Below are 18,929 nucleotides of genomic sequence, written 5' to 3' on the forward strand. Positions count from 1 at the left end.
TAATCTAAGGTTAAATAGAGAGTTCAGCATGTATGTCTTAGAACGAGCTCTAACAGCTGTGAAAATGAAATAACTATTTCTCTAACAGACTTATTGAGCAAAATTAGCTTTCTAAAGCACATAAATAAGCTGGTAAGTTGCTTTCTTACTGATCAGACTCAGAATAATGAATTAGTAAGTTATACTTCTGTGTTTGAACAGCAAGGCCTTGAAGAAGAAAGAACTTTTGTCTCCTGAAAATATTACTTTCAGGTAAGAGAGAGCTGTCGTAAGGCATCTTCTCTTCTGTTCACATTTTTAGACAATTACTTTTTTCTTTTTTTTTATTTGTCCCTATTCCATCTCTCAGTAATATGGCCTATTTATCTTGAGACATATTTTAATTGCAATAGGATTTTTGCCTAATGCTGTGTAGCTTCCTCAGAGTTGACAAATTTGGAGAGAAGCTGGAAGGTGAGTCACATTGCAGGTCTTCACTTTGAATTTGCCATTGGGGAATGAAGGGAATGTGCTGTCTAGGTAGAGCCTGTCTCAAATACTCTGTGGCTGCATCAGGAAGTTTTGAAAACCTTTCCAAGCAGCGGCTGCACAGCCAGGGACGTTTTGTTGTGAGGAGCTGGTGTATGGGCAAAATGTCAAAGGTGTGGCTTGCTCTGCCCTCCTTGCCTTCAAGCACTGAAGCTTCATTATGTGACTCAGGAGCTACGTGTGTTACTGCTCACATCAAAGCTGCTCACAAAAACCACACAGCACTGACTCCAGCTCCCAGCTGCTGGCAAACTCACTGTCAGCTTGTGTACAAGACTATTCTAAAGTGAACCTTCCTTTTTTTGAGTTAGGAAGTCCTGTACAAGAATCCAGAAATTTTGATCTCAAACAACAAGAAGAAAAGATGCTGCCAGAGACGGATCCTTTGAAACTCTGGCTTTGTAGAAGTAAGGGTAGAAGTGTCAGTTTAAGAACCTAAATCAAGTTTAATCCCATCCATGTGTCTAACAGGACACACTTCGAGGTGCTGCATGGGAGAGTGTCCCACCACCAGCAGCTCTGTTCTTCCTTCCATTGGCCTTCAATCAGTCAATGCAGCAGAACCTGTGACTTTTAAATAAATTTACACACTTATCTTCTGTGTGTGAGTGCAAAAAATAACATATTGGCAAATACTGAGACAAGTTCTTACCACCCTGCTCATATTTTGAAACGACATGAAACAGGTCAGTGCCTAGACTCAGTTCCTTCCCAGGATTTGGCTGTAGCAAAATACAGAGCAAAAAAACCAAACCTCTCTTACAACACAGGTGCTGGTGTCCCAATACCACGTGGTCATCTGGATTCCATGGATTCCCTGTGTGCAGACCAGCTACCTTAAAGTGGAGGAAGAAATCCTTCAACTGTTGGCAACAATCACAAATCTGATTGATCTGGCAAGTTGCACAGACTGGCCATATCTCCTCAAATCTCCTACTTCTTTGATTTCTTCTTTAAAAAAATATTCAAAAGTATGTATATTTCTGGAGGGCTATTCAAGTGGCCGTCAGGGAATCAATTTAAATAATGTTTTTATTGTGTTTTCTTCTGTAGTTTTATGAGTGTTTATATGTGGGCTTGGCTAAGAGATGTGAGGTCAGATAATACACTCAAAGTACTGTAAATGCAAAGCTTTGTGCTGAAAACCATGAGTGACTCCAGACTTTTCTCACTGTTTTTACAGACAATTTACTCACAAATGCCATCTGCAGTGTTTTGAGAACTAAGTAGGCAAGGATATTGTTCTGAACAGAGCCTGAAAAAACAAAATTACTTTCTCAAATTTTACATTTTAGACCCTGCCCTGACTTCACACACAGTGCTTAAGCCTGCAAAACTGTATCATAGGTGCCACATTTTGGATTTTGGTTCCCAAGATACTTTAACACAGTGAGGACAAAGCCCATTAATCCAAATATAGCACAGTGTTACAACAAAACAGAGCTGAGCTGTAATCCTGAAGATTATAGTTTCAGGAGAAAGATTTAATGTCACCTCAGGGTGGTTGCTTTTTTTCCTTGGTTCTGTTTTGTTTTCAGGCAAACTTCAAAGTACCTCATTAGATGCCTTCAGAAGTCATGAAGATGAAATGAATAAGAAGCGATTCAGGCAAATTGTTGACTCTGGAGAAGGGTTTTAAAAAACAACAACACAAAAGCAAAACCCCTAGGGATAGCTGTAATTGCATATCTGAAGAGTATTTCAGCGCTGGTCTGCCAGCCCCACTTAGCTCAGGCACCTTTTCTTCATCCTGAGAAGAGCTGATCCTTTTTGTCCTGGCTTCTCAAACATCAGACTAAATTTTCCTTGACTGTCTAAATTTCCCTTGACTGTGTCATAGCGATTGAGCCTCACAGACTTCCTGTGGGGAATTCTTTATGCTACAGAGTAGATTTGCTGAGGAGAGAGATATTCAATATCTGTTTCTTAAAGTGTGTAGCAATCTAGACAATTTGATAGCTGTGGAGGAAAAAGGAATTTTTTTAAAATTTATATTTGTTACTTTAACAATGCTGGGATAGGGTGAGAGATAGAAAAGGAACAGGAGAAAGGCTCTCAGTGACGGACTGCTTCCATATTGTGAGGATGTAAATCCTTGGGTCACGCTGAGCAGTGAGCACTGTCCCTTCGAGCCCCCACTTTGGTGTATCAGGTTGAGCCCAGCCCAGCCCTCCTTGGCACACCCATTCCTTTGTAACCCGGAGCTCCCGCGGCGAGGCTCCGCTGCCTGACCGTGCTGCTCGGGGCAAGTGCCGGCAGATGCTCGCTGAGTCAGCGGGGGAGCTCTGTCTGCCCTGCCAGCTGCCGGCTTCGGAGCACGGAGCGGGGAAGGGCTCCCAGGGCAGGCTCCGTTTGCAGCGCCCGAGTGCTGCTCCAGGGAACATCGGGGGAATGCTGGGCTCACTGGAGTGGGGACACCAAGGGTTGGGTGGGATGCGCTTCATGGCTCTTGCTGGCATTTCCTGATTTGGTGTGTCTCTCCTAGAGGAGTCAGCAGGGGTGTGTTGGACCTAAGAGGGCAGATATTTTCCTTTCCTGGTCTGGGTCACACTGGCACCCACCTGCGCTGGTCCTTCCTGACCACCTTATTACTGTGGTGAGAGTCCCCCCTTTTACATCTGCTGCTTTGGAGTCTTTGAAACGCAAGAAGCACAAGAAAAGTAGGGACGCTGAAAAAGCTGTTGTAGATGTGGGGATTTTTCCTTTTTTTCCCCTTGGTGCAGTGCCTTTGTCATATACACAAGGACCATGTGAAACTTAATATTGGCTGAGGACAGATGTTCTGCACATCACACACATACACACAAGCTTTTCTAGACTTCTTTTTTTTTTTTTTTTTTTTTTTTTTAGTAGAAAAGTATTTGTGCTGCAGACATAATGGTCCATAAATAGAATAAAAGACTGCAAGTTTAGTAGGGAGAGTTTGCTAAATGATATTGTTGCAAAAAGCCAGACTTTTTGCAGAGCTTTCAGGCTCGGACCCCTTGTTAGGTCACTCCCTCCGGCCCGTGATTGTGGGTGAAGCTGGGAGTGCCACTACCAGAGACAGCCAGACGGTGCTGCTCTGGCCCTGGGATTATGGGGGAAGTGCAAGAGAGAAACCAGTGGAAAACAGGCGCCAGGGAGAGAACCATTTGTTCCAAAACATTTGCTTTGTAACAGGGTCATCTATAAATTCTGGGATTTCCTGTTTGCTGAATGGCAGGCTTTCTCTTTTCAGGTTACAGACTGGAATAATTTTATTACAGCTCACTGTAAGCTTTTTTCCTTTCCAAGTTCAGATTTGCAGCCTTTGCACAGAAATTTCCCAGCTTTTTTGGGGTTGTAAGTTGAATCCCTCAGCGTCATGCTCTAGAGCTGTGCTTTAATTTTCTTTGGGCTTTGGAAGTGGTGAGATCATAGTAGTTTTAGGGGAAAAGCATTAGACATATTAATGGGTTCTTTTCATGCTGATGTATGTTTTTTCTGGATACTGGAAAAGTAAAACTTAAATAAAGAAAACTGTAAAGAAACCCCTGTAATTTTAACTACAAGGAGCTTGATCCTGCGTCTTGTCCATCTTGTGAATTCATCGACATGACTGGGAGTTGTCAGTGTTCAGGAAATGCAGGGTTTGGGCTACAGCTGCTCAGGATGTTGCTTGGGTTTTTGAACATTTTCTTTCAGAAAAACCCTTTAATGGGTTGTCTTTGTCAAGAATGGGGTTAGGAAACACTGTCAGGGTAGTCCCTTAGGTCAGACCCTTCTTACTAAAACCAGAGGGACCTGTCCCAGCGAATTACCTGATAATGATGCAGCCTCTTGCTGGGAGAAGTCGCCTGTGCTGGTAAAGATCTTGGCAGGTCACAGGTCTGAAACAGCCAGTCACAATTTTCCACACGAGTGCCTTGAGTACCTGGGTATCTTAGTCCCTATCTGTGTTATGGAAAGGGTGGGAAACAATTAAAAAAATTGATCATTTGAGAGCTGATGATAAATGAGGAGAGGAAGAGAAAGTTAATTGCAAGTTTTGTGAGATAAAGGTTGTGTGCTGCAGCAGGAGATGCTCTCTGGGGTCTGATCACAGTACTGAGGTCTTTGGCCAGAGCTTTGTCCATGGCCGTGTTGCACAGGACTGCAAACAGCCAGGGAGAGAGCCCTGTCTGCCTGGGAGCCTTCACTGATTACACTTATAATGAGAGATTAATTTTTTGTGACTGAGGAGCAAATCTGCTAACTCAGCTTGAATTGTTATTAATGGGAGAAAGTTTAGAAGCTCTGAGTGTATGATTTTAAAGATGTCTGTTGTTGAACGTGCTGGGAGCATTTTGTTTTTATGCTGAGTTTAGCAAATGAGATTCTAGTCCTTGACTGACATTATTAGGCACCATTGTAACAATAATGAAAAGAAGATGATTAGAATCTGCCTACTAGTGGCAGGGGTTGATGTTACTATACAGCAATAGAACGAAGATGGATTCTGAGCTTCTTGCATTCTCCACTGATGTGAGCACAGCTTTATCTGCATCTCTGTTGTAAGGTAAAATGGAATTTTCAGAAGAGATAAACTGGGTAATTGCTGTTTTTATTTTAACTGATTGAAAAGCTAATTTTTTTCACATGGAACTGATGCCTTCCATGGAAATTTTGTCTGTGTTAACTTTGGTGAAAGCTTCAGGCTATTTTTGGCAGCAATTAAAAGCATTCAAGAGATGCTTGTCACTTCAGCTCACATATTTCCACAGGGTACTTTATTTGTGCTTTATGAAAGAAATAGAAAACACAACAATATGGCTTCTGCTTAACTTGAACTATCTTGCATCTTGTGGCAGCAAGTGACAAGCAATTTTTCTTCATTGGAAGCTGCTCTTCCGGATATCACAGCATGGAGTTGCTGATAGGATTTTCACAAGAAAAATAATAACATCTAGCATTCACTAACACCTGCTGTCCAGTGATCTTAGACTGCTTTGGAGAAATATTTATTACGATTCATGACTATGAAATTGGTAACATTTTATTGAACTGGATTTACAAGAAAAGCTGATTGTTGTCTCTCTAATACTCAAAAGTGCCACTGATTCAAAATGTCAGTGTTTTTCAAGGCTTAATTTGAGGGAACCGGGTCCTGATGTTCAGAGCAGATTAGTTCCCACTTTCTTCAGAAGGGGTTAAATGTGAAGAAATTGAAGAGTTGGGCCAACAGTTTCTCAAAATTAAGAACCAGCTGTGAAGATGCTGCTGCAGAAAATCTGTCTAGTAATTGCTTAAAGGGTCAACAGTATAGTAGTCAGGCTGAGAATAAAACTAAGAGCTATTTTATTTGCAGGATCCTCTTCTCATTCAAATATTTATGAAGCTTGTTGAATACTTCTCTGTGTGGATTCTGTGGGAGGAAGTATGAAATGTATGTGTGGTATCTCTGATAGAATTTAGCTCGCTGTGTGGGTATAATCTAAAAAAACATTAGATGAAGGGTACAACTGTGTTGAGCTCATCTGATGTATGACATACCCAGCTTCTAAAAGTGGCTCTACTGCAACACCTAATGCTTGGAGCTTTCACCAAAATTCTTCCCTCCACTGCATTCTGAATTTTAAAGTCTGTGATAGAGTTATCTGCCAGCAGTCCCTAATTAATACAGCGTTGAGCCAGCTGGAATCACAAGAGCAAATGGCTCTCCTGGCACACCACAGAGCAGCTTCTGAGGAGTCCCACTGCCTGTGTGCAGTGCCCATCACACTGCACACAGACTTCATCTGCTGGGGCAATTCTTGCCCCAATTAAAAGTCACTTCACAGTCACATTGGCAGCTAGACATCTCTGTGTTTTTTCCTGTTATGCCCAAGTGGAAAAGCAGGTGGAAGAAATACAGTGGGATTTTTAGGAATGCCTCAGCCATGCTGTATTAAAGCATTGGTGTTTGGAACTCTTCAGAGTGCTGGGCACCAAGGCTGCTGTCCACGGTGAGGGTGCAAATGTATGGGCTTGGGATGGTCATGGGGGGGTAATCACCACTGGGAATGAGAATGTGTGGTATGAGTAGAGATAGGTTATTGATGTAGCAGCTGATTTCCTCATAGCTCAGGGCTTGTTTGCAACTCTGCAGCCTGGGGAGCTTGTCTGGAAGTCAAGACAGTTCTGTAGAGGAAAGAGTTGGATGCTGGGAGTAATTTTCTACCATCCTTATTCCTTGGTGTTTGTGTTCATGGTGCTGAGGCTACAGTGATATGGGCAGTAAAATTCTTCCTTGCCCCACCTTTGGGCTTTGTGTGACTATAGGACTCCCTAGAGTTCAGCTGTGAAAAGGAACAGAACAGTTTCCCTAAACACTGTACAGACAGGGAAAAAGCCACCCCAAGAGTTCCTATATTCACTTATTTCTGGTTCATCACATTGCTACTAGTCCAGACTAGGGGAAGGATAAAAATCCCAAGAGGAAATGATTCATGTCTGAGCAGGGAAATTCTCTTCAGAATTACAACTGGCTGCCAGAGTTTAGAATAAGGTTCCCTGCATGACAAGGCTGTATGCCAGTTTTGTAAAACATATAAGTATAATTCATGCAGTATTTCTGTTAATCGCACTCTCTGCTTAAGATATCCATTAAAGCCCATCATATTAATTCAATTGAAAAATTCTCTGGGAATTGTATTAGATATTTGCCCCATTAAATTAATATTACAATCTTTAAATAGAATTTCTAGGCACTCATTGTTGTTCTCAGAACTATCATGCAAATTGAGATCTGCTCTCTGCCTTTTTGGGGTTTGACCACTACATCTTTCTCCTTTTTTCTGCTTTTTTGCCTCCTGTCTTCTCCTTCCTCCTCAGCCTACATCTAATTATCCTCTTCCTTTTGATTTTTGGGGTCATTAACATGATGTGTTCTGGGGCTTGTCACAGGACATTCGGTGTTTGTCTGTCAGTTTGGGCCTCTCTGAATTAATCTGCTAATTAATTAAGGTATGGAACTGTGAAGTGAAATTCCCCAGGTGGCAGCCTGGCCTTATGGTGAGGGAAAGGGCAGCTCGTGTCTCAGTGGCTGGGAGAGGGGAAAGATGATTAAGGTTGTTCAGGACTGACCTTTATGGGCCATTTCAGAGCCAAGGAGAGCTCTGGGCCAAGGGCTGGAGTGGCGGCTCTGCTTGGATCCCAGGATGGTCCAAGGGTTTAGTGCATCCCCAGTATCAACCATGTGAGAACCACACTGTGGGCACTGCCTGCTCTGGGTTTTAAGGAATGAAGCTGGGAGCCACTGTCCTTCTATCCCCACACCCAGGTGATAGATGAGTGGGCTGTTCACTTCCTTGGGAATTGCTGCCCTTTTTGCATCCTAGGGAGCCTTGATAAATGCTGCCATGTCTCAATGCAGATCACATTCAGGATCATCAAAACCCTTGCAGTTCTTTCCTAAAAAATAATGCAGTTCCTTTTTTGCTTGTGAGCCCTCAGCTTCCCCCACATTGCATTTTGCCTTCTCCCAGACTTTGTTGGAGCTGTTTCTGTGTGGGGTGTCGTGTGAACCAGCAGCAATGAGGTCAGAGCCCTTTAAGAAGTTGGGGCATTATCCAAGTGGCTGCTGAATCTGGGAGCTGTGACTGCTCTGTGCTGGAGCACTGGGAACAGCTCGTGCTCAATGGAGAGGAACAGGTGCCACTGCACAACTGGGGATGGCTGGACACAAGCACAAGAAAACAGCACCTTGTTCAGCACTGATGCTGCTCCACAGCCTGACACAGGCCATGGGCTGTTGCTTGTGGTTATGAGCTGTTCACCTGCCTGACACATCCCCTGGCCTTCCCTGATCCAACAGTGAGCTCACATTTCCCACTGAGGTTCAGGACAGGAGATGGCCCTGGCTCCTGTCCTGTCACCCAGGCCCAGCCCACAGCGAGCAGCACAGAATTCAGTACAGCCTCTGGCCCAGGAGTGGAGAATGCAAGAAGAGGGATTTCCTCTACTCAAGTAGCTCCAGGAGGCTGTTGTTGAGTTAGTGGGTCAATGTGTTTATCTTTCTTTTTTCTTTAGGAAAGTGCAAGTCCTTGCCCCCGTGGTTATTTTTGCCTAACAGCTGTGCTTCCGGTGAGCAGCTGGGAGAGCTGCCTGGCTCAGCACATCTCCAGCCTCAGCACTTCCCAAGTGCACTCGAGCAGGACTAGGAGTGCTGTGGGCAAAGCAGGGGTCCCCTCCTCTGCCTCACAGCCAGTGGAGAGAGATGCTCAGTCACATGGATAGAGGTGTTTGGAGTGATAGGAATCACTTGCTCTGAAGAGTGTGCCCACAGATAGGACAAGCATGTGGTCTTTATTTGATCTTTACTTCAAAACTATAAACATGTGGAAGTTACTGTCTGTAAAAGTACACAATGAAGTACAAAGAACCTGACACAGAGATGGTGTTCTGTAAGGAATGAAAGCCTCTTCCAGAATTTGGTCCTTGCCAGATCTGCCCTACAGAACACACCAAGCTATTTCCATGCTTCAGTCCTATGACAACATGTAGTGTCTCACAAGCATCTTGAGTCACATTTTCCAGAAAGGTTCATCACATCCTTGCAGTGAGGCAATATTTGACCACTCCACACGTGTTACTGAATTTGTAGGATGTTTGCATGCTGCAGGATTTTGTGGGGTTTTGAGAGGGCAGATAAGGACTGGCAAGGGAGGAGTCTGGGAAGATACCTTTAACTGGTGATTTGAGTAACAGAGTAAGAATATGAAGATTGTGTTACCAGGCTGGGGCAAGTGAACTGCCTCTCAGTGTTCTGCCCTTTGCCTCCATTGTATCTTTTGACTATAATTTTTGATATAAATGTGGTCCCTCTACATATGACTGTATAGTGTCTTACAGCTTAAAACAGCTTGAGGAGAACTTTTTGGGACTATTATGCTACAGGTTTGTAACAAAAATAATGTAAAAATCAATCTGTTCAGTAAAATGCAGAGCAACTTGCATGAACAGCAAAATGCTAGCAGGAATGAGGAGGAATTATAATGTGTGATATAATTTGAGTTCACTGTAAAAAAAAACAAAAAACCAAAAAAACAAAAACAAAACCAAAAAAACCCCACCAAACAAACTAAAATTCCAGTTCCTGTGAGGTTGTTTGTTGGGGGCAGCAGAAAAGGAACTTTCCCTGTTAGCATGGGAATTATATTGCTTCACAGGGTGACAGTTTTATCATTTGCCTGTATAGGAAGAAAGGTTCTTTAACTATAATGATTTTCTGGCAGCATATCTGTTTGGAATTGAGTCTTGTGGAAGCTCTCAAGTTTGAAGTTTGATGGAGAAGAGCAAGAAAACTCTTTTTCTCCCCTGGGAGCATATACACCTTCCCTGAGCCAGGTAGCTGTGTTTGTCTTTGGGTATCATGCCTGTGGTAGAGGCCAGCTGTACTTCCCATTCCAAACAGAACAGACTGAGCTATGGGTCTGGCACAGAAGGACTGTTGTGTGTCCTAAGGCAAGCTCTGACTCTGGTGAGGATCTTACCTTGTCCTGCCTCAGAACCAGACACAGAGCTCACAGCTGTCCAAACCAAGCTGCACTTTTCACCAGGTCTGGGAAGTGCTATATCGTCATTAGAACACACCTTGGTGTACAGAGCCCATCTGGAGATCTTGCTCCACCAACCCCTGCACACAGGCCACACTGCTTTGCTCCTCACAGCCTCACACCTGGTCAGGCAGTGAAGATGACACAGCCCTACCTCAGAAAGCTTCAGCTGCACACCCCCCGTGGAAGGCATCAGAGGAGGCCTTCCTTCTTTCAGACTGTCTGCATGGTGCAATTAGGATTTCATAGCAACAAGAGCTAATCCTTGTTTACTTATTTTGAAAATTGTAACTAAGGCATCTTTCTGAAGACAGTACTAGGGAAAAAAAAAAAAAAAGAAAAAAGCCCAGAGAAACAAGTTTGAGGCTTCAATTTTACTCACTTCAGCCAGCTTCAGAATTTGCCTCCATGGACAGCAGTGACTCCTTACACACTTGATTGCTCCATTTCCTCCCTTCCCCCTCAACAGACTTTTTAATGCCAACTCATACAGAACTCACAGCAGCACAGGAAGCCTTTTGCTGTGTAAGAGGGACTTGAGCCCTTTCACATGCTCTTGTGTCATTTTTGAAATTAAATGCACATGTAGCCTCAGTACTAACTGTGCTGATCCTCTGCTGAAAAACAGGTTCTTTAAAAACAAAACCACCCTAGTCCGTCCATACATGTGAGTGAGCTTATGTGTGTGTAATACATATATGTGTATGAAGAGAGAGTGAGAGAAGTTTGTCATGATTTGGGTTGACTCAGCGGGATTTGCAATCAATATTAGTTGTCACAGGGCTGCTGAGACAGAGATTTTAATGTATGAATAAATAACCAGCATGATCTGTGCCACACAGACTTGTTGAACTCTGTCCCATGGACACATGAATAGTGTCATTACGAAGGAAGGCTTCAGAGAGTCTTCCCACTTCATCTGTCCAGTCCTCTGGCATCACAGGCAGCTCCATCTCGTGCCTCTGTTCACCCAGGGAACCCAGCCCTCGTCTGAAAGCCAAATCCTGTATTTTGCCCTTGCTTTGTGACGGTGAATAAAGGGCCTCTTCTCTGCCCTCATGTGCACACAGGACTGACAAAACACTTGTAGGTGGCTCAAAAGATCCTAGAAAGTGTTATCAGCACTACACCACTTCACTGCCTGCCCTCAGCCTTGATAACTACTGTGATAAACAGCCATCCCTCTTCAAGGTCAGTCCTGTTTATTGAAGGAGTGGAAACCTGTTATTTAATCTAGGTTTTTTCTTATGTGTAATAAATACCATGGCTTTTCTGCAGGTTATGCTAATGTTTTTGTTCTCACATACCTTTAGATTAACCATTTAGATGTTGAGCACTTTAAAATAATTTTAACTAAGTGAAGTGGTTAGTCTGGTTATATTGTTCAACCAGCTCCACAACTGAAACTGGCAATGAGAAAATCAGTCTGGTTAAGTTTACTCACCATCCTCCACCTGAGTCTTCCAGGAATGACTTGTTTGGTGGGTGCTTGAGAGTACAGGCAGGGTAGGTATAAATCCCAAACCAGTCTGGCTGGGTTGCACAGAAAAAGGTGGAGGGAAGCACCTGACTGGTGTGTGAGAAAACAGCAAGCCTAAGTCAGCAGCATGGTTTGATGGGGTTATTCCTGTTCCTTTTTTCCAGTTAACATAAAGGTGCTAGAAATTTGGCTCCTAGTCAGGAAAGATATCTTCCTTTCCCTGCCTTTCTCCCCTGTTAAGGGGAAAAAACCTCCCTTCACATCTTATGTATCCTCCCTCCTCTTCCTGAAGTTCTGGCTACTTCAGATCAAATCCAGTTTTCAAAGTGAAGCCCAGGATGGGCTGCTCAGTCCATCCTCTACAATGTCTTTGCTGTAGGACCTTATCTTCCACATCCAATCTACCTGGGTGGAAGAACTACTCTATCAGTAAAATGCACTTAACTCTTCTGTAGGTTCACTGTGTTCAGCACCTATTGCTGCACAGCATTTTGGCCAAGTGCTCAGGAGCCCTTTTTGCTTTCCCCCTTGTCTCATTTTTCCACAATTCTTTGCTTCTCATTAAATCACTGGCTATTCTGGGATTATTTAACTGCAGGAGCAGCACTTCCCCTTAACAACTCTGTCTGTCTGTGCAGGACTTCCCCAGCCCTTTAGTACAAGTCACCCTTGAAAGAAAAAAGGTGGAGAGGGTACAAGGATTCCCACCAGCAGGAACAAAGGCAGGTGCTGGGTGCTGGGGCTGCCCCTGCTGTGTGATCCACCTTGCCTTGAGCCTGTGGCTTTAACAACATCTTTGTCCTCTGAAAGCCTGAGCCTGCACAGCACAATAAATAATGCCTTGGAGCAATGTGACCCGTGGCAAGCAGTAAGTGATGACATTGTCAGACACACACAACTGTTGAAACAACCAGGCTGTAATCATCGTGCTGTACCCACAGAAAGACATTTGGCAAATGAGATTCCATTTTCACATTGGTCTGTGCTGAGCATGTAAATTTCCAGTGGGACAAGCGGCATTAGGGATGTGTAATTGATTGTCTGAATTATAATAAACAAGCTGTGACAGGTGATCATCCATCATATTCCTGCTGCATGTTCCAGCACCACAGTGAGACACAGGGAGAAAGGGAAAGATCTGGAACATGAGCAAGGGAAAAGGGAAGTCAGGTTCACACAGAAATACAGAAGGAATAGAATAGAATAGAATAGAATAGAATAGAATAGAATAGAATAGAATAGAATAGAATAGAATAGAATTAAAAAAAGGGCCACTGTGGAAGTGAGAGGGGACTGCAGCTGGGAGAAAGTGCATGCCCTGATTCCTGAGGGATGTGAAGCTCTGTGATGTGCAGTGGTGCTGCTTGAGAATCCAAGTGATGGGAATGATGGTTCTCTCCTAAGGGGGACAGCAGCCCAGAGCAGCTCAGGTCTTTTATTTCTCAGACCAGCCTTTCCAGGGAGAAAATGATTGCTCTTGGACAGGAGTGTTGAAAAAAAAGACATGTTAGGGAAAAAATGACGAAAAAGGTGTTTCTGATTAGAAGGACAAAAGCATTTAGTGGAATATTTGCAGGCATGCCTCTTGGGAAGCCCCATGCTCTAATTTCCACCCTCTGTACTCAAGCTGACTAAGAAACTGTGGGAATAATTTGCCATTTAATACACCCAGGTTTTTTGTGTAACTTGTCTTTGCAGTATGAATGATCACATTTTTTCCCCCAAAAAAGTTTGGGAAACTTTATATCTCTCAGATTTGCTTATGGACAGTTTTATGGCGTTAAGACAATCACCCAAACTTTAATTGCCCCAGTATTGTTTATATCTGCTGCTTTATCAAATTGCTCAGTTTCTCTATAGACCTTTGCCCATAAACATTCAAAATTTATTCTCTGCAAGCATGATAGTCACCAGAATTTGTGATGTAAATGCTTGTGTAAAATGTGAACACAACTGGTGCAAATTCACCTAAATGGGGTAAAGAACGTAGTAAACATGGTGAAAATTCTTAAAATTGTATAAAAATCTTTAAAGATGTAATAACTTTTATTTGATCAAATAGTGGTTGAAACAGATTATGTGATGTGCCTGAGACATCAAGATTAAGCTTTGTTTCAGAGGGTAAAAATAATTCCATTCTTTTTGTGTAACAACTGACTGTGGACATATCTCCTACTGAGACTGCTCTGCCCAGATGTCAAAAATCAGTCCTGTCCCACTGCAATTCTGCCATCAGTGAAGCAGTGGCCATTTGTTCCTTGAAATCTTTTGCTGGAATTTGATTGAGGCATCCAAGTTTTCTGTGAGAACAGAAGTGGTGGAGGGGTGGCACAGTGCAAACCACTGGTTTCTGAAACTAGAAACAAACTTTTTCCCAAGGAGAAATGAGGGTGAGAATGGAAAATCCTTGTAGCAAAACAGGATATGTTCTGGACAGAGACTCCCTGAATCCAAGGCGCAATATTTACCTTCTCATCATTTTCTTCTCTGATGGTTATTATATGACTCAAGGAAAACATGGGAAGGGATGCAGTTGGAGAAGTGAAAAATCTCGTTGGAGGCTTTATCTCTGAAGGGAAATGGGAGATGGCTTGGACTGGGAAGCTGCAGGGCTGTGCTGCCTGGCTTTAACTGAAAGTAACTGCTGCTGGCATAGTGGGGGTTTGTTTTGGCCCAGACTGGCCCTGGGAACAGCAGAGAAACTAAGGCTCTTGGAATTCTCCCCCTTTACGACTCACTCAGCAACTTGGCTTCAAAAGAGTATTTAAAAAAAAAAAAAAAAAAGAGACAGGAAATATATCCAAATATTGAAGCCAAGGTTTGTATGTGAAACTGCGAGGAGGCGATTAAAGACCCAACAACTCTGGGCTCCCTGAGTAGGGAATTTAAAGGGGACTGGAAGGAAGGGCTTGTGCAGATGTAGGGGAATGAACTCCTATTCTGAAGAGCTTGTTCAGCCCTGTGTGAAATCTGGTTGTGATCCCTGGGCAGGGAATAACCTCCTTCCCAGCAAACACACCAAATTCCCAGTGTCTGTGGCAGGGACTGGGAAGGACTGAGGGGCTGCGGGGAAGGAGGCAGCCCAGGCTTTTTGTGTTTTTGTGTTTCAATCATCCCAATTTTTGTTGCTTTCATTAGTGCTGCTCCTCTTCCCCTAGGGCTGCTCCCTTCCCTTCCCTTCCCTTCCCTTCCCTTCCCTTCCCTTCCCTTCCCTTCCCTTCCCTTCCCTTCCCTTCCCTTCCCTTCCCTTCCCTTCCCTTCCCTTCCCTTCCCTTCCCTTCCCTTCCCTTCCCTTCCCTTCCCTTCCCTTCCCTTCCCTTCCCTTCCCTTCCCTTCCCTTCCCTTCCCTTCCCTTCCCTTCCCTTCCCTTCCCTTCCCTTCCCTTCCCTTCCCTTCCCTTCCCTTCCCTTCCCTTCCCTTCCCTTCCCTTCCCTTCCCGACTGTGGCATTCTTTGGCTTAATGTTCATCTCCCATGCAGGAGGTGAACCACACAGCACTGAGCCAGCAAGGAATCTGGCAATGGCATGAACAAAGCACACTATAGGATCAAAGTCACCTGGTGCATAATGATTAGAACTAGTTCAGGTGAAAACATCAGAATCAGGATTTAAAAAAAAAAAATTAATTGCTACAAAATTGTGTCGTCAGTTCATATGGGACACAGTTTAGTCCATGTGAAAGGAATGTAAAATATAATTTTCAGTATGGGTATTATTTGTTACATTATGTATTTTTAGCCTAGAGGATGAATTATATATCCTAAATACCTGTTTCAACATATAACCCACTAATTCTCAAGCATATGGCAAATGCTGGAACCTTCAGGTTATGTACAAACTGAACTGATTTTATTCCTGTCTTAATGGTTTGTGAAAAGGCAACATAATAGTTTCCATCAAGGAACATTACTAGAAACAGTATTATTTAAAATTCCAGACTTTGTTGCAAATGCAGTTCTTCTTTTTATTTTTCTTTTCTTTGTCCCAGCCAGATCATCTGTTAAGCTGGACATGACAATATTTTTCTCCTTCTTTTAATAAATATAAACAGAACTAAGCAGAGAGCAGAAACTCTCTTCAGCCTTAAGATACCCAATTTTTCATTTGACCTTTATAAAAAGTCAATTTGTGCTTTGTTTCTTTAACGTGAAATCTAAAATGCCCTCCAGCCCCTTCCTCACAGAATTCATTTTTGACCATAAGCAAAGCAATTCTGCCTTTGCTCTTTTCAGGCACTGCTGAAGCTCAGGAGGCAGGGGCGTCATTTCTGCTTTTTGTTTCTGCTGGAAGGTTCATGTTGCAGAGCTCTGGTGTCACTGCCCCTCTCTTGGCAGGTAGTTGTGCTTTGCAGAACATCAGTGTGAGCTCTGTTTGAGGAGGGATAACTGGATTGAAGAGGGATGAACCCCCGGAGTGCTGGTGATGCATCTGTTGCTGACAAGAACAAGTTTGGCCAGTTCTTAAGTTCCTTAGGCCAGAAGTGGTGGCTCACAGAGGGTGACTCACCCTTTGGAGATCCCCCACCACAGCAGAAAGAGGCTGAATTTTCACAACAGGGAAACACCTCTGCTTGCAGCTGATGGGTCACAGTTCTGCAGAACTCCTTTATTACATGGAGAACGTTTGATAGGAGTGGGCATGAAGTGTCCTTTGAATTAATTTGCTCATGTTCCACAAAGCATCACCTGGGGATTTTGTCACAGTAGTTTGGATTCTGCCTCTAGGCAGTGGGAGAGTCACACTCTGTGATTTTTTGTGCCTTTAAAAACTCCGAGTAAATCTCATTACCTTCTTGACTGTCTATCAGTAACTTCCAGGGTAATGTCTGAGCTCTGCTGTGTCTCTCCAGGTAAGCTCTCCTGCACCTGGGAGCACTTCTTAGCTGGTACCCAGGCTGGAAGGGGCACGTTCCTTGACCTTGTTCCTGGTACCACACCCACAGTTTTGGACACAGGCATACACGCCTTATCGTGCCAGCTGTGGTCAAGTATTCACATGAAACCCAGGTTTCCAAAGAAGATGTTGCAGCTTGAAAGTGTTACTGAAGAATCAGTTTCCTGTCAGTAAAAGTACCCAGTTTATTTCTGGGTCAAATTTAAATATCAATACATTAGAAGGATGTGGCACTGGGTTGAAAACCCATGATGGTGTGGTTGATCAAAACAGCCACATTTCTTTTCTGGCTGAACCAAAGTTTCTGATTTACAGGCTGCTTTGATGCCTTAGAGAGGCTGGGAGGTCACCAGAACTGCATGAATTGAACATTACCTTCTACAGACTTCTTTCAAATAATCATTATTTAATCGAGGATTGCATTTTTGGAAATTCAAACACTGTTTATTATCTGCCAAATGCTCAATGTTCTAAAAATAAAGTTAACACAAGAATCAGCCCTACAGAATCAATTTAGTGTCTCTTCTTTCCAAACTTTTTAATCTGTGATAATAAACATTCTTCTTGTAAGCTATTTTATGTATTTTGTGACAGTGCAAGGCATTTAAATTAGCACCTCAAAAAGCTCATGAGCACAGATTTGTTAAGTTTTCCAACACTCAGTGGAAGAAAGTGAATGTTATTGCACTAGAAGTCTGCAACAGAGTTGGAAGGAGAAAATAATTAAGGCCTCTGGATTCTTTGAATCCTTTTACTTTAACCACAAGACCTTCCTTTTGCATCTGTGACTCAAAAATAGAAGTTATTTTCCTTCATTGTAATGAGATGTGGTAATTAGAATATGGAAACAATCTGTGGCCTCTGAAGCTGTGTAGAGATGTCACTACTGCATCTTAGAGTCACTTGGGGCTTTGTGGTCAACCAGAGATAGAATTTGAACTGTCCTGATCCAAAAGCAGAGGCTCTTCTTCATTGTTGGGCTACAAAAGGAATCTGCATTGGCATTTTGCTCTAAAGGGACTGTGGTGTTCACATGTGATAAGGTTTGGTTCTGACCACTCCAATGTTATGTCATCCGTGTCCATAGGAAGGATAGAGCAGCAGGAGTTCCTGGGCAGTGCTCAGTAGCTCTTGATGTCTGATTTACTCATCAGTCAATTCATTTACTGCAGCTTTGTGTGTGCAGTGATATGGCTCAGTGTTGTATAATTCATCTCCCTCTGCAAGAAACTCACTGTCCTGGTTTGCAATGAGACCTTGGAAATGTGTGAGTGTTGCTCAAAGAACTTCATTTTTCCCTCTTTCTGCTTCAGTTCCTGTTTTTTACCATCTGCTTGACTTTACTGATTGCCTTTTGAACCTACAGAACTTCCCAAGGCAGGGAAAACTGTACTGTCCAGCTCTTCTGTCAGTCTCTTCATTCCAATATCACCCACCTACATTGCCAGGGAATAATAATACACAGAAGTGTTTGAAAGCATCTTCATTTACATGCTTTCCAAAGTGCCTTTGTGTCTTATCATCAGGAGGCCATTTAAAATTATGTCAGACCTGGAAACCAGTGGTTTGGAATTTGGTTGACTCTGTGTTGTTGGGGATCATAGGGGGTGTAGAACAGGAAGACATAACAAAATCATGGGATGGTTTGGGTTGGAAAGAACCTTAAAGGTAATCGGGTTCCCATGGGCAGGGACACCTTCCACTATCCTGGGTTGCTCCAAGCCCCATCCAAGCTGGCCTTGGACACTTCCAGAGATCCAGGGGCAGCCACATCTTGTCTGGACAAAAGATTACACAATTATACTCCTTAATGATTTTAAAAGCAGACAACACTGGAAGGCTGCTTCTGCTCCTGGATCTTCAGAGAAGAGTGAGTCACCTGGTTTTGTTGGATTGGATGATGGATCTGATCTTCCTGGCCTTGTCCACAGAGAAACTTTCACTGACTGACCAGAGATGCAATTCCAATGCTCCATCCATTCCAGCATATCTCACCATATGGATATGCTTATTCCTGTGTAAAAACATTCACCCAGGGAGTAATATTATTACAGCAGTAAATCTGTGTCATGCTTATCCTTGAGGATATGAGCTCTTTAAGTGCTGAAAGCTTTAAGGAAGGAACACTGGTAGCCAGTGAAGGGAAATAAGAAAGAAAAATTCTGTTACTCCAAGGAATCTTGTATTTGACCTTGCCTAAGCTAGGGAGTAAATGGTATATTATATTCTAATTGTAAGACAACCCATATATGTGTGTCATCTTGACTAGGTTTTCTTTTTTTCCCCTCCAAAATTATATTTTTTGGGTGGTATTTGAGGATTTTTTTCCATTCATCTGCAGTTTGAGCAGCTCAGCAGCAAGGTCAAAACAGGGGGTACTGCTGCAAGCAAGATACAAAGGAGGATCTTGCACCCCTCATATCTGTTAAGCTCACTGTGCATGAGCCAGCAGCACAAAAACATGTTATTTTTGCTCAGGATTTCCCCAAAGT

The sequence above is a fragment of the Melospiza georgiana genome, chromosome 18, assembly GCF_028018845.1.
Source record: "Melospiza georgiana isolate bMelGeo1 chromosome 18, bMelGeo1.pri, whole genome shotgun sequence".
Taxonomy (NCBI): Eukaryota; Metazoa; Chordata; class Aves; order Passeriformes; family Passerellidae; genus Melospiza; species Melospiza georgiana.